We start from the raw sequence: 14,275 nt of genomic DNA on the forward strand, positions 1-14,275 counted from the left end.
GCATTGTATCAGAGACATTGCTTTGCTGCGATGCACCGGAGGCCGCAGTCTCCTGCTCTCTTGGCTCTGTATAAATACACTGCTCATTGTTTATACAGCACGATGTGGCTTCAGGTTCCAGGGACCATCACTCTAGGTCTGGGTCAAATCGCCAGAAACACACACACACACACATTTGTAGAGGTGCACATGTGGCTGCACACATACACACACACATATTCAGGCTAATGCAAACCAGACTCCCTCCGTCCCTTTTTTCTTGGAGTGGGAGAGAGGGAGCGGCAGCAAGGAGACCGCACAGAGCTGGAGCTCGGCCAAATGGACCAGCGGAGCTTGTTTGGAAAGCTTTCAGTCAGAAAGCCACTTTTTGGCAGGGGCCCTGTGAGTGCTGCTGAGCCCTATGAAGCGGGCTGGAGCTGCTAAAATAAATAATGGTTAGAGCTGAGGAGGTAAGAGTTGCGGGGAAGGGGGGTATAAGGGTAGCAGAAGGAAAAAGGAGGGGAAGAAGGGGCGGGAGGTGAGGGATGGAGGGAGAGATGGCGGGGTGGGAGGGCTAGAGACCACTCCTGTAATTATATCTGTCAGTCGACACCGAGGCACTTGGACCGCCGGTGCTCATGTTTCCCCTTACTCGTTTGCTGCCACCAGATAGAGGGAAGGAGGGCCTCTGTGTGTCTGCATGCACATTTTTTATGGAAGCATCGGCGTGCATCTGTGAGCAGTTTTGTTTGCTCTCTGGGTGGTGTCTGAATGCACATGCTAAGATGTGCGTGAGGGTACAGCTTGACCTGTTAGGAAACAAACATCATTCTGGGAGGGGGAGATAATGAGACGTTTTACTCCAGAGTCTGTTGATCTTTCAGGGAGCAAAGTTGCGTCCTCTTTATACACAATAAAATATAAGACAATAAATCCAGAAAAAGATTTTCTCTTTGGTTTTAATTTAGCTGAATGCAGTCCACTAACTACCCACATGTACTCACTACACACATGTATTTTACATGTTATGATCAAACTGCAGCCAGTTTGTTGAGTTTGTCCAGCTGGGTGGTGATGTCTAATCTGATCCATGAGCAGCAGTGGTGCAGAAGATATTCAGATTCTTCACATCAGTAATACTTACATTTACAGCAGTGGTTCTCAAGCTTTCTGTGCTTTGCCTCCCTTAGGAGGAGGAACACATCTACCCTGGTCATGAATTTGCTGAACAGGTGAGTCCACTTGCAATTTTTAGGCCTGAAAATTAAAATAAAATAAAAAAAAGGAATCCTCCCACGACCCTCCTGTCATACAACCCTCCTCCTTATGCCCCATATTTTGAGAACTGCTGCTTTACAACAATGTAACATTTATTAAGTACAAGTAAAACATACTAAAGTATATTTAGAAGTGATATGGAATCCTTTGAACATTTAGTGATCATACTTTGCTTTGCATCATACAAAGCTATTATCCATCTTCTACTTGTCAATTCATAAAAGACCAACAACACAGTTCATATACATTTTCATCTGAATGTCTTCACAAAACTTTCAGTTTGCCTAAACACAGAGTTTATTCCCCTCTTTCAAGGAAAGTACTAATTTTAAACTGTTGTGTATTATCCACATACAGAAGTAATAAAGTAAAAGCACAATATTTTCCTCTGGACTATACTGGTGAGGACTGAAAGAAGGAAAGACAAAAGTAAAATATGGCCAAGCTATATCTAAAGTTCTTTGTTTATAAAAAATAAAACAAAACCATAAACTTGTTTCTATTTCAATATTAGAATTATTCACTCGTTTTTTTGTGTTTTTCTTTGTCATGTCTTCTGAATATTACAAATGTCAGGTTTTTCGAGGAGGGGAAATGAACTTTTCAATTTTGAAATTCTTTCAACAGAGAAACCTATTTTGACCGCCAAAATGTGTCAGATTACCATTTCTTCAACTGATCTGACCGAAAAACTAAAAACTACCCACAAACCTTTACAGGACCACGTCGTTTGGCAAAATGTGTTGACATTACAGGAAACAATGCCGCTGAAAAGTTCTTTAACAGTTTTGACACGAAAGGTTGTTGTTTAGTAAAGAGACATGAACACAGACATACGAGCAAAAAGATTGTGTTTCAAGCGAACATTTTTCATTCAGCATATTGAAATAAATACATGAGGCTATTATTAAGTTGTTTTCTTTGACGTTTTAGCAGACTGGCAAGCCTCATCAAAAACTTGATTTTGTTCATGAGTGAAACGTATGTAAAGTGTGTGTCTATATGCTCATTTTACATATTCCCCTGGGACTCGTCTGCAATCTTTTAATATTTAATTGACAAAATCATACATTTCGAAGACAGAGATGTGAAGATTAAAAGAAAAAAAATGTTCAAAAGAAATGACCAGAACCAATTTAGCAGAGGAACAGGTAAGCAGAGGAAAATGTTTGGACAGCAAGGGAAGCAGTGGGAGAACAGGAAACATCCCATTACTCCAATTTTGTCATGCAAACGCGATTTTCCAAGCTTTCTAGCTGCTAATCACACCATTCTAAAGTCTAAACAACAAACTTTTGTTGGGTTACGTATGTGATGAAAAGGTAAAGCCAGATACAGACAAATCTTTTCAGTAATGAAAATGTGTTACAGTTCAAGTATTGGATTTCCATTTTTGACACCTACAAAATCAGATATAAATGAGGGGCTATGAAAATTTTGGTTAATAACTTAATTAGTTTTTAGTTATGTGTTCTAAAGAAATTTGATTAACCAGTTAAATATCTGTTTGTTAAAATCTGTATACCTGTCTGCTGTAAGTTTCATGTTTTCAGTCTCCTTCAAGGCAAAGTTGTCGATTCTTCATCGTTCTGCAATTAACTTTGTGAGCAGACAGCTTTAATATCTTCTGAAAAAAAAGGAAAAAAGAAGAGGCCTGAGTTGCTAGAATGTCCAAAAGTTGCTGAAAGACCCACAAAGGTCAGAGATGATTAATAGAGCTTTTATTTGCAGCTCACATTTGGAGATGTCTGAACAGAACAGGTGCAAGTGTTTCTGATGGTTTCAAATGTGGCTCCTTTGTCTCAGCCATGACAGTGTGACAGCGAGCAGCCAACAGAGCGTCGAGAAAAATTAAGCTGACAACGTGTAATTCAGCTAATTATCAACTAAACTGTTCTTGTTAGAAAACAGAAAACAAGCAGCAGAGATTCACAGGAACAGTTTTCCCATGGTTTATCTTTCTGTCTAATCTATTCTCTTTCTCCTTCTGCAGCGATCTGCCTCAGTCTCTCATCTCAACCAGGATCAGGTCCAAGGCTCTCACCCCAGAGACACAATTACCACACCAGGCTAAAGATGCCCCCCACAGTAGCCATCAAAGGCTTCCCCACTCCACATTTTCCAGGGTTGCTTTTAGTCTTTCTCTTTCCATTTTGACTACATCCCACACTGCGGCTTCCTGCCTCCTCCATCCTCACTTGTCTTGTGTTGTTTTGTCCACCTTGACGCTTCAGATGATATGAGATTAGAGACAAAAATAAACAATAAAATGGATGCATCATTGTCAGCAAAGGTTACTTTACTGTATTGTGATTAGGCACGAGCCGTTAACTGATTTGAAGGTACACCACAGTGCTAAAAAGTCCCAGAGTCAAAACCACTAAATCTTTCAGTCATGTTGTTTAAATGCCTTTTAATAAGATACCAGACACAAAACATTTTTTTGTTTTTTTGCTTGTTTTGTTTTCCCCTTCCTGTTGTGCAGCTCTAAGCAGCGCTCCTCCTCCCCCACCTGTTGCTCCAAACCGTCGTTCAGTTGAGTACATCAGTAGAGGCAGGAAATCACTTAAAGTTTTATATTCATCCAAAACATGACAAGGTTGATCGGTTGTGCTTTTTATCTGGTGAATAACCCAACCAGTCATATCTTGTCAACCAGAGGAGCGACACACATCTCTCTTTTTAAAGTAACGGTTTCGAAACAAACGTTTGCATCAAACTAAAACAGTTAGCATCTTAACAGCTGAAATATATACACAAGTACCAGTTAACTAATTAACATCAGCTTTTTTCCTTAAAAAACAAAAAAAAAAGAACAGAACAACACAAAAAAGTTAAAAAGAATAATTACTTTTGAATTATAAACAAACTCTAAATAAGTAAAATATCTTGTTGTCTCTGGTGTTTTAGCAGACACCATATTTAAATTAAATTATGTTTTTTTTTTCCCTCTCAATAAATGCGATTGAATTAAAAATTCAGCCTTCATTGTAAATAAAAATGTTATAAATGAAAATGCTGATCACATAGGTTTAAAGTCTGACTTAACTGCAGGAAAAAGCTGAAACAGAGTGACTGTCAGTGTGTTCTCTCTGTCTCCTTATTTCCAGTAAATCTGTGCATTAAAATTAAAATGACTATAAATAAAGCTTTTCCCATTCTGCCGTATTTCTACATAATAATCATTAAATAATATGTGATTTTTTTAGGCAGCAAAAGTAATAATAATTGCATTTACGTTTTTAAATAAAAGAAAATCAATCAAGTGATGCATTTTTACATTTTTGTTTTAATACAGTAAAACCATGGTATTTTTGCTCAAGGTTACCATACAATCTCATGCCGGCTCAGGCCTAATTGTGATGTAAGAATTAAACAGAAGAACCCACGGAGCAGCAGACAGTCAGCAGTGGTGGTCCGGCCCAGCTGAGAGGTGTTGATTTAGCTGTAGGAAGGAGGATTTAATGGCTCATTGGTGGGTCTAGAAGGGGAAAAGGTGTGAAGCGATCAGCCCTCTCCTGCTCACTCACTCCTAGTTTTTCTTTCTCCCTCCCGCTTTTTTCTGTACCCCCCATCTCAGCCAGGAGAAAAGGCCATTGGGGCTGAACAAACAAATCACATGGCCATCAAACACTACTCACCACTGCTGCACTGGGACTTCATTCAGACAGCGTTTTACTAGTCTCTGCTGTGCATTCACACACTCTGACAACACACATGCACACGAGCACACACACTTCTGAGTCTCCCCATCAACATGACAGTGATTTTACAAGTCCCCATAGTGTGAGGTCTCTTATTCCCTAAGTGGCGCTAGAACAACATCGGCAGTGTAGCAGAGGGAGCCGAGCAAAGAGGGACAATTCAGAACTGAGCTGCTGCTGCTTGTCCTGCAGGGAGAGTTGTCAACAAAGCTCATAAAAAAAGGTTGTGAAAGTTGTAACTGCGTTTTGTAAAGGGAAGTCGATGTCAACTCCTTTTAAAGTTATGGCTCATTTAAAGAGAAGTGTGCTTAAAAGCGACGAGGATGCACCTTGCGGGACATTTAAGATTGATGGGGAAAACTGAAAACGGTCGTTATGCCGTGTGTGCGTGTGTGTGCATCCATGTGCATCAGTGTGTGGTTTGGGAGGGTGTGTGTGTGTGTGTGTGTAAGCCATGCCAACCTGCCTGTAACAGAAACTGTAGCTGGTGTTTTCTTTTTAAAAATGAAACTTTCACTTTCAAGTTTGCTCCTTCGCCCCCTCGGTTAGCCACTAAATGTCACTCTCCTCTCTTTAAAACAAACAAAGGCGGTTGAGTCCTGCATTAGCTGCTATTTGAAATGGCTTCAGAGGGAGCCCCTGCGATCTTTTAAAACCGGTGCCACACACAAAACATGCAGCAACACCCCATTAGTTTTAAAAATCAAATGGAAAATATCAGAGAAAAGTCTCGGACTTGACTGGATAATCACAGGCGTTGGATATTAAAGCACTGCTGTGGTATTATGGAGGGATGTGGGAGAGGCTAAGAGGGAGATGGAGAAAGTAGCAAAAAGGAGACAGAAAGGGGGAAAGACTGAGAGCAAAGGGCACAGACTTTGGCTCTGAGCTTTTCTAAATACCAGCTACCTCCAAACCACAGCTTTTATAAAGTTATGGCCAAAGAAAAGTCTTCAATGTCAAAACTGTCAGAACAGAATCAGATGGAGCCTAAATGAGCCGCTGGCCTTCATGAAAATAAATTTTGTTTTGAATTCGCAAACAGTTGGGTTTGATCAGCTGTTTTCACATTCTGTGGAGGTTGGTCAAGTCAGAATATTTTATCAATAAATGTTTCCTCAAATGTTGTTTTGTTTTGTTTTCATTTATGTTATTTTATCTTTCAAATTATTGTTGGAGCCGGTGACTTGAACGCAGCAGCAAAAGCAGATACTTAAAAAGTCATAAAGTCAGAAGCAAAATCTGCACAATTCTTTTCTTATATTCACTGATGGTAATGTGTCTTCAAATTAAAAATTTGTAAGCAAAATCTTCTAATACTAATAATCAAGACTGGTAATGTAAATAACATGATAGTTTTTTTTTCTTCATTTTTAAGGTTTTTAACTCTTCCATTCTATTACAAAAAAAGTGATTTTAAAATACTAAAAACTTGGACCGACATCACAGAGGTACAGCCTGAAAAATGCTTTTTCTTAAAAGAAATCTTTTCAAGACATTGCTTATATTAAAGTAAACATGATTAAAAGTAGATGTTTTTTTAGTCTACGTTGCTTTAGTTTCTACCATTCTTTAGCTGCTTTTTTCATAAACTGCAGACAATGTCTGGTCACACAGAAATAAGTGAAATGAGCGTGACCTTGTAACACCCCAGAATTTAATGCCAAGGAAAGGAAAAAGCCTTCATTGTCCCAGTTACCAGGGTGACACACCCCATCTCAGGCTTTTGTGTCAATTATTGTTGTTTTTTTTATGTCCAAACTATGACTCAAACCAACCCAAGTACTTTTAGTGCTTAACCAAACAAATCAGGAGCTGAAAATAAAAGGAATAAGCTCTGAATAATAAAACAGTCCCACGCTTGAGTCAGGATGAGAGTTTAGGCACCCTCTCCTAAGTTAGATTAATGCAACATTCAATAACGAATGGTTGATGCTCTAAAATAGCTACATTTAACTCTAGAGTAAACTCACTAAGAAAAAGAAATAAAACCCAATTTGAAGCCCTTAAAATAGCTCAGTAATGTATAAGTAAAAGCAGGAACAACCAGTTCACAAGAGTAGGTGGGACGCTGCTCTACGTAAAAAAAAAAAGTAATCCAGCCCCCAATATAGTTCCTTCTAATAAATAAGGTAACTTTATTACTTAGCTTGCTGTGTATTGTTTTAATCTGTGTGTATTTCAATTATAATTTCAAATTTGTTTGTGATTCATTCTCTGTTTTTATTTTTTTAAACTTATCTGTAGTTTTGGGGTAGGAGAGGTCAACATAGATTTATTATTTTGTCCTGTCGCCACTGATCAGAACAGCAAGCAGCACCGATAGTCTCACTGGGGCGGAAATAAGTCTACATTCTGCTCATTTTAGCTCATTGATACATCCACTGCTAGTCGCCAGACCTCACGTGATTTTATTGTTGCAGACGTGGTGTAGAGCACAACCCGCTGTGTCAAACAGTGGAGCTTCTCTGTTTCAAAAATCCATCTGTAGGACTAAAATTATAAGATAAGTTATCAGTGGAAATATTATTTACTAAAGTGCATGGTTTGTAAATTATTCTTAAAAATGCAACTCCCTTTGCCTCTTTAAATTATTTGGACTCACCTGAGCTCAACTGGACATGACACAGACTCTGTTATAAATCTGCTTAATGTCTGGTTCAACTGATTATCACACCATGAAGGGCCCCAAAAATTCAGTTTTTCTGCATTTTTGTAGATTTTGTAATGGTTCTCTCAGTATATTTTATTAGAAAACCAAGGTACATGCATGATTTATTATATTTGATTTGTTGTTTACGTAACACTTTCCACAAAGATATACTGTAGATGTTTTTTCTTATGTATAAGAACAAATCCCAACATTTTATGATCATGAGTAATTACTCTGTGCATGGCTAATGTAAGAAATATTGAAGCAGAAGCCATATTGTGATGACAGCCTAGATCTACTTTAATGCAACCAAAATGAAATTTGCACTACTGTTCTCTCAGGGTTCAAGGTGTTTGTCAAATCTGTGTCTCTGCTGGGAAACGGTCTGACATCTGTAATGCATTTTTCTGTTCTTTTTGCATGATTAAGCAAACTTGGCATGCAGGTGCTACCCAATGGACTGCACCAGTACAATAATATTCCCAGAACAAATTAAAGTAGCTGTCGTACGGATCAGTCTCCCTCTCTCTCTGTTTTGCTGCCTTTAACACAAAAAACGCTCAGACACACGTGCGTGCGCCTTTACACACACGCTTACAGGAGAAAATTGAATCAGCCCAAACGCAAACTAATTGCGCAGCAGATTTCAAATCGCCAGAGAATGACAGAAATCAGAGATTTATGAAACAACAGACTTCTTAAACTTGAGCGGAGAAACTCTTTTGTTAAATTTCTGCTCCAGTTTGGGTACATGAGTGACATGGAGCCAAAGAAGTAGAGAAAAACTGTGACAGTGTCGAAGCTTCTCTGACCTAACCCACTGCCTTTTGCTCTGAGGGCAAAGATGAAGGGCATACATGTAACATCACTAATGTGCTAACTAGTTTCATTCCTTCACAGCCTCATCACTCCTTCAGATTGAACCAGAGAAATAGACTGAAACAGAAACAGAGAAGGAGAGAGAGGTGACAAGCACTTCACACTCTCATTTATGCAGTAGAGCTCATCACTTGGCAATCTGTCCCAATCGCTTTAATTGGCTTGTAATATTGCCTCTGATCTTGTCGGCCAATTAACAGGCCTGTCTGACAGTAAGACTGGGAAGCCGGCAGAGGACTTGATGGCTCCTGATCTGTGCCATATGGAACAGGATCAGTGATAGGCCTCTGATGAGGCACTGCTGCTCCCCCTTTCACACCAAGCTACTGTATGACAGCGCTGGCTGTGTAAATGTGTGTGATGGGTGGGATAAATCATGACAGGTAGGATAACGTCCCAGAAGGGATGCAAGTCTAGTGATCTAAAGAGAGAAATTTAAAAAGAAAGCTCACAGTTACTAAATTAGTGCAGTTAGTCACACGTTATCTGACACTCACGGACCCCGATGATACCATAATAGGATAAAAGCTAAAACAAAACTATTATTTTTTTCCATTACATTGTCTTCAGCTTATTAAATGTTTAATACAAGTAAGTGAATTTTGCGATCAAAAGTTACTTAGAACACAAAAAGGCTGCAGACAAAAATGAATGTGTTGTAAGTGTTTTGCAGGAACAGGAGCTGAATTGACTGTAACTGGATTTGAATCTAAATTGGTTTTATGATTTTAACTTGTTTTTTCTTTTGTATGGTGTCCTGAGATGACATTTGGTGTTAACTGATGCTATATAAATAAACTGAATGGATTTAAATTAATTTAAATTAAATTATTTTAATGGATTTATTATTGTATCAGGCATTCTTCTTTGCCTGACACATTAAAAAAAGCACATTTTATCAAATTGATCAGGGTCAATTATACTAATACAAAAATTATTCTATTCTTCTTCTTTATCATTCTGCTGTTCCTTTTTCAGGGGTCACCACAGCAAGTCATCCTTCTTCATTTTACTCCGTCTTCTGCATACTCGGTCCTCACTCCAACTCCCTCCATGTCCTCTCTAACTGCGTCCATATATGTCCTCTTTGTCTCTAACATCCTTCTACCAATATACCCTCTGTCCCTCCTCTGCACATGTCCAAACTATCTCAGTCAGGCCTCTCTAACTTCATCTCCCAGTCCTTCAACCTGTGCTGGACCTCTGATGACCTCGTTCCTAATCCTGTCCATCCTCGTCCCTCCCAAGGAGAACCTCAACATCTTCAGCTCTGTACATCACCCTTATTCTTAAAAATTGCACCAGCACACTTCTCCGTTCTTCAAGCATTTTCTCACTTTCAAAAATGCAGTGAAATAATTGAGTAAAAAATCTCACTGTTCTCTCACTGCAGTATTGGTAGGCAATATGGTAAAAATGTTAAATATCTTCAAGAATCCAAGCAGTCCTTTTGGGAAAGGATTATTGAATGTAAACATAATTATTTTGTGATTTACATAAATTTGTTTGGCACTAGATCATCACTAGATCAGCCATTTTCATTTTTGTCCAACCCTAGGTCTGATAGGCGACCTTTTTATGGTGATATTTCTCAAATTCAGAAAAGAAAGATGCATGCAGAGCTGTCTGTCATATTGTGGTGATGAAATTCCTTAAATGGGAAGCAGGTCCTCTAAAACTTCAATCCAGTCCTGGCTGGAAGCCTGTAAGAAACAGATAAAAATACAGATAGTGAGAAAATGAAAGATCAGTACTGACAAAAATAGGAAAGCATGGATGTCACATACTCCAAAGAGAAGAATAAACCATCTTGCGTGTTCTCAGCACGTAGTTTAAAAGCTTGCCTCTCTGATGGTATGGGGTTGCATTAGTGCCTGTGGCATGGGAAACATACACATATGCAAAGGTGCCATCAATGAAGAACAACATATGCAGGTTTTAAAAGAACTAATGCTCCGATCCAGTAAGAAATCCAGCAAAGATGATCCAGGCCTGTTAAACAGCAAGAATCCTACATCAGACAAGAATGGGACAACATTCCCCTCTAAAAACTCCAGAAACTGGTCTCTTCAGTTCCTAGATATTTAATAGATTAGATAGATTGTTGATCAAAAAAAGAGGATGTTTCCAAGTGATAAACATGACCTTGTCCCATCTTTTTTGAGATGTGTTGCTGCCATAAAATTTTAAATTACCTGATTTAAAAAAAAAACAACAAAAACAAATGTGCAATTTTTGTGTGTAAACATCTGATATGTTTACAATGTTCTATTGTGAACAAAATATGGGTTGATGAGATTTACACATCATTGCATTCTGTTTTATTTACATTTCACCTTAGCAGCAAATTTGTATTGAGTTTTCTCTCTTTATCCAGCCACCGTGGAATTGCCTGAAACATTGTTTAACTTTCTTTTACTTAAAATCTTCTGTCACATTCCAATCTCTATCCTCTTCATTTGTGTTTGTTGAGGTCACTGTGACATAATAATTTGCAAAGATCAAATCACTGCAATTTGTTGGATTTCATAGCACAAACGATTCAACAATTAACTGCACTGCCAGCTGACCACAGCACAATCTACAGAGGGCTGCCTTGCGGCGTGCCAGTGCCAGACCAGTGTTCCAGGATGCAGAGCACTTGGCAAGGAATGCACTTTACAGTTCATGGTGTGAAACACAGCCCAGTCGTGCAAAGATCTGCCAATAAAAAGACACAGGGGAGAAATGCAGAGGAAAGGGAAGTGACAAAAAAAGGAAAAGGAGAGAAAAAGTGCAGAAGTGACAGAGAGGGGAAGAATGGGAAACTCAACAGGAAAAAAGAAACAAACAGGGAAGAGATGGGTGCATGAATGAGCCTGTCTGGCCTTGTCTTTGGATCAACTGCTGCCGTTTCCCCATTAAGAGGGCCTCACATCTGTTTCTCTCATTCCAGACGCACTTTAAGGTCCCTGAAGGTGCCGTTAAATTAGAGCCAGCACAGGTTTATAAATGTAAAATCTTCCAATAACCTGGAGCTGACATGACCTCTGATCTTCTTGCTTTAGTCAGCACGATGAAGCGTCCAAACTGCGACTCCTGCAGCATCAACATGTGTTTTGGCCACCAGACTTTTAAGAGGAAGCTGCAGACGCAGAAGATTTTATGAGCGAACAAGTTCCTTTATGTTTACATTTCACACAGTTAAAGCACGTATGCAGGCAAGTCTGGTATTTGTTTTTGCCATTTTTTTTTTCCTCAAGCAAAACTCAAATCTGAAATTATTCATGCAAATAATTAGTGTTCCAAATGCTTCTTTATTCTTGGAAAAACATTTTACAGCGCAGAAACACATATTTCTTCAAAGTCATTTTTCTGCTCAGTTTTTATTTACAACATATGAATCAACAGCGGATCACAAAATCTTTCAAGATCACAGCTATATCCTGAGGGGATAGAAACAGCATATTAAGGGCAGACAGAGAAAAAGAAGACAAAAAACCCAAGTCTCTTAGCTCCAGAGGAGGGTTTCACTAAACTACCCTGTCTAATGCAATTAATCTAATTGGAGCCGGCGTAAAGTGACAAATTACTACCTTTCACTCCAGGGACTAAAAGGGAACCTCTAGAGATGAATGTAGGAAAGGATACCCAGGTAGTTAATGCAATATGTTTTAATTCCATCTTAAAGCCAGTTGTAAATGGTAGAAAAACTGTCTATTAGGTAAAAAAAAAAATCATTTGCCATTACACGATGGTTTGTTCAAAGAATGTAAATCAATGTGCAATCATTTGAATGACAATGTGATCCTACTGGTCAGACTGGATTTAGGTACAAATATAATTCTCATATGATGAATGTTAAAGACAACTTACACTTAGAAATGCAAAATATGAATTATTTATTTTTGAGTTCACTAACTGATAAATAAATACATTCTTATCGCATCAGTGAGTCTGTCCATTTACAGTATCAATATCCGAAGCTCTGCCCTATTTTCCTTGGATCTGCATGAATTTACACTTGACATTTGAGTTTTTGATTTAATCTCAGAACATATGCACATGAACTCTGCATATTTCAGTGGAATTGTGTTAATATGTGCCCTTTTTCTAACCTTGATTACTTGCTGTGGTATCAGAAAACCTTTTTGCGGACATTGATTTCTGCTCGGGGCCATACTACTGAACCAGGAGCTGCATATCTCAGCGAATATAATGAACTTAAAGAGAGCTAGCTATTACTGACACCTCTGACATTTTGACATTATCAAATCAAGCCTTGGTTAAAAGGCACACATGGAACAAAAACACATATGATTTACATCCTAATTTGGAATGTGATTGGAAGTTGCACTTTGTCATTTGTTTTAGATGTTAAATCATTATCCCCGGCCTCTGAAGGTGAAGACAAAACAATTGTGGTTTGCTTGTGTCTCTGTGTGTGTTAGTTTGTCTTTATGGTTAGCAAAATATGGGAGGCCATCTTAAATCAACCTGATTCAAGATGGCCTCCATAGCAAAGTAATTTTAGCAAACACAAAAATGGTTAGAATCATTTTTCAGACAATTTTACAGATATTAAGCCAAGATCTGGTGGGTTAGCAGGTGGGACTGATCCCTAACTCGTTCTCTGAGTGCAAATTTATTGAAAGAGTCTCTGTTTAAAACTTTGTTGTTTACTTTTGGAATCAAATCTGTGTTTTTGTTAGCAAAGTATCTTGTGAACCACTGGGTTGATTTTAATGCAACCTTCAGGAAATAATGGATTTACATGGATCTACAACTAAATAACTTTTGGAGCTAATTCAATTTAAGATGGCCAGCGCAGCCAACTGACCTGAAAAAACACAAAATCGCTATAATTTAGTTCATTGTAGAGATCATTAGCTATTGGTGTGGTAGTAGCTAAGCATTGTGACCAACATATACTTTAAGTGCAACACATTTTGTTCCATCTGTACTTAAAACCTTTTAGAATCAACGCTGTCTATCTGTTTGCTGTACATCTATAACGGATTTACATCTGGAGTCAGCCTAATTCAAAATAGCTGACATAGCTACTCAACCAATGCCTACACATGAATGGCTTTACCTCAGAGAATTTTACAGATATTGATGTAAAATTTGGCACGGTAGTAGCTGACAGTCATTTACAACACATACTCCAAGCAGATCACTTGAGATATCACAATCTCACATGAGACTGCACATAACGTTCTTTTCAAGGTTTGACCAAAACCTCTATAACGCCATCATTTATCATCCAATGATTTAGGAATAAAACAATGATATGAAAGATTGCAGGCAATAGACGTTCCTTCAAGGACTGCTAAGCCTTTAATTACATAAAGTTTTACTTTTCACTAGACTTATAGCTTCTTATGTCACATCTTGTGCAGTTAAAGTGGAAACTATCCAACCTTTGAGGATTCTGTGAAACATTTGGGGCTGTGAAGTTCCACGTTTGCATGATTCCACTTACCTATGATAACCATGAACTTTGACTCCAGTAATTGTTTTAAATTGTGACCTTTTGGACCTTTTGTGGGAAAAAAAATGAGACTAGAGTATCCAAAGCTGGAATGCTCTGCTATTGCTTTCCCAGAGCAGGTCCTAACATGTTCCATGTGAGAACCTGCATGACCCAAAATGCATCTCTGCAGGTTCACTTGCATTTCGCTTCTTAATTTCTTGTTTTTTTCCCCCACCTCCTTTTCTTTCTAAAGTATGTTCTTTTTTTCTGTACCCTTTTCTTTCTCTCTCTTCTTTCTTTTTCAAAGTCCATTCCCCTCTGCCACCT

General features: G+C 38.4%; 1 long non-coding RNA gene across 1 annotated transcript; it reads left to right on the forward strand.

The window, feature by feature from the left end:
- Window positions 1–266: 266 nt before the first annotated feature.
- Window positions 267–4,517, forward strand: LOC108236352. Its single transcript, XR_001808595.3, has 3 exons — window positions 267–449; window positions 1,170–1,211; window positions 3,251–4,517. It is a non-coding gene; the product is annotated as an uncharacterized LOC108236352 (long non-coding RNA).
- The last annotated feature ends 9,758 nt before the right edge of the window (window positions 4,518–14,275 follow it).

Source organism: Kryptolebias marmoratus, linkage group LG3 (genome assembly GCF_001649575.2).
Source record: "Kryptolebias marmoratus isolate JLee-2015 linkage group LG3, ASM164957v2, whole genome shotgun sequence".
In the NCBI taxonomy this organism is placed as follows: Eukaryota; Metazoa; Chordata; class Actinopteri; order Cyprinodontiformes; family Rivulidae; genus Kryptolebias; species Kryptolebias marmoratus.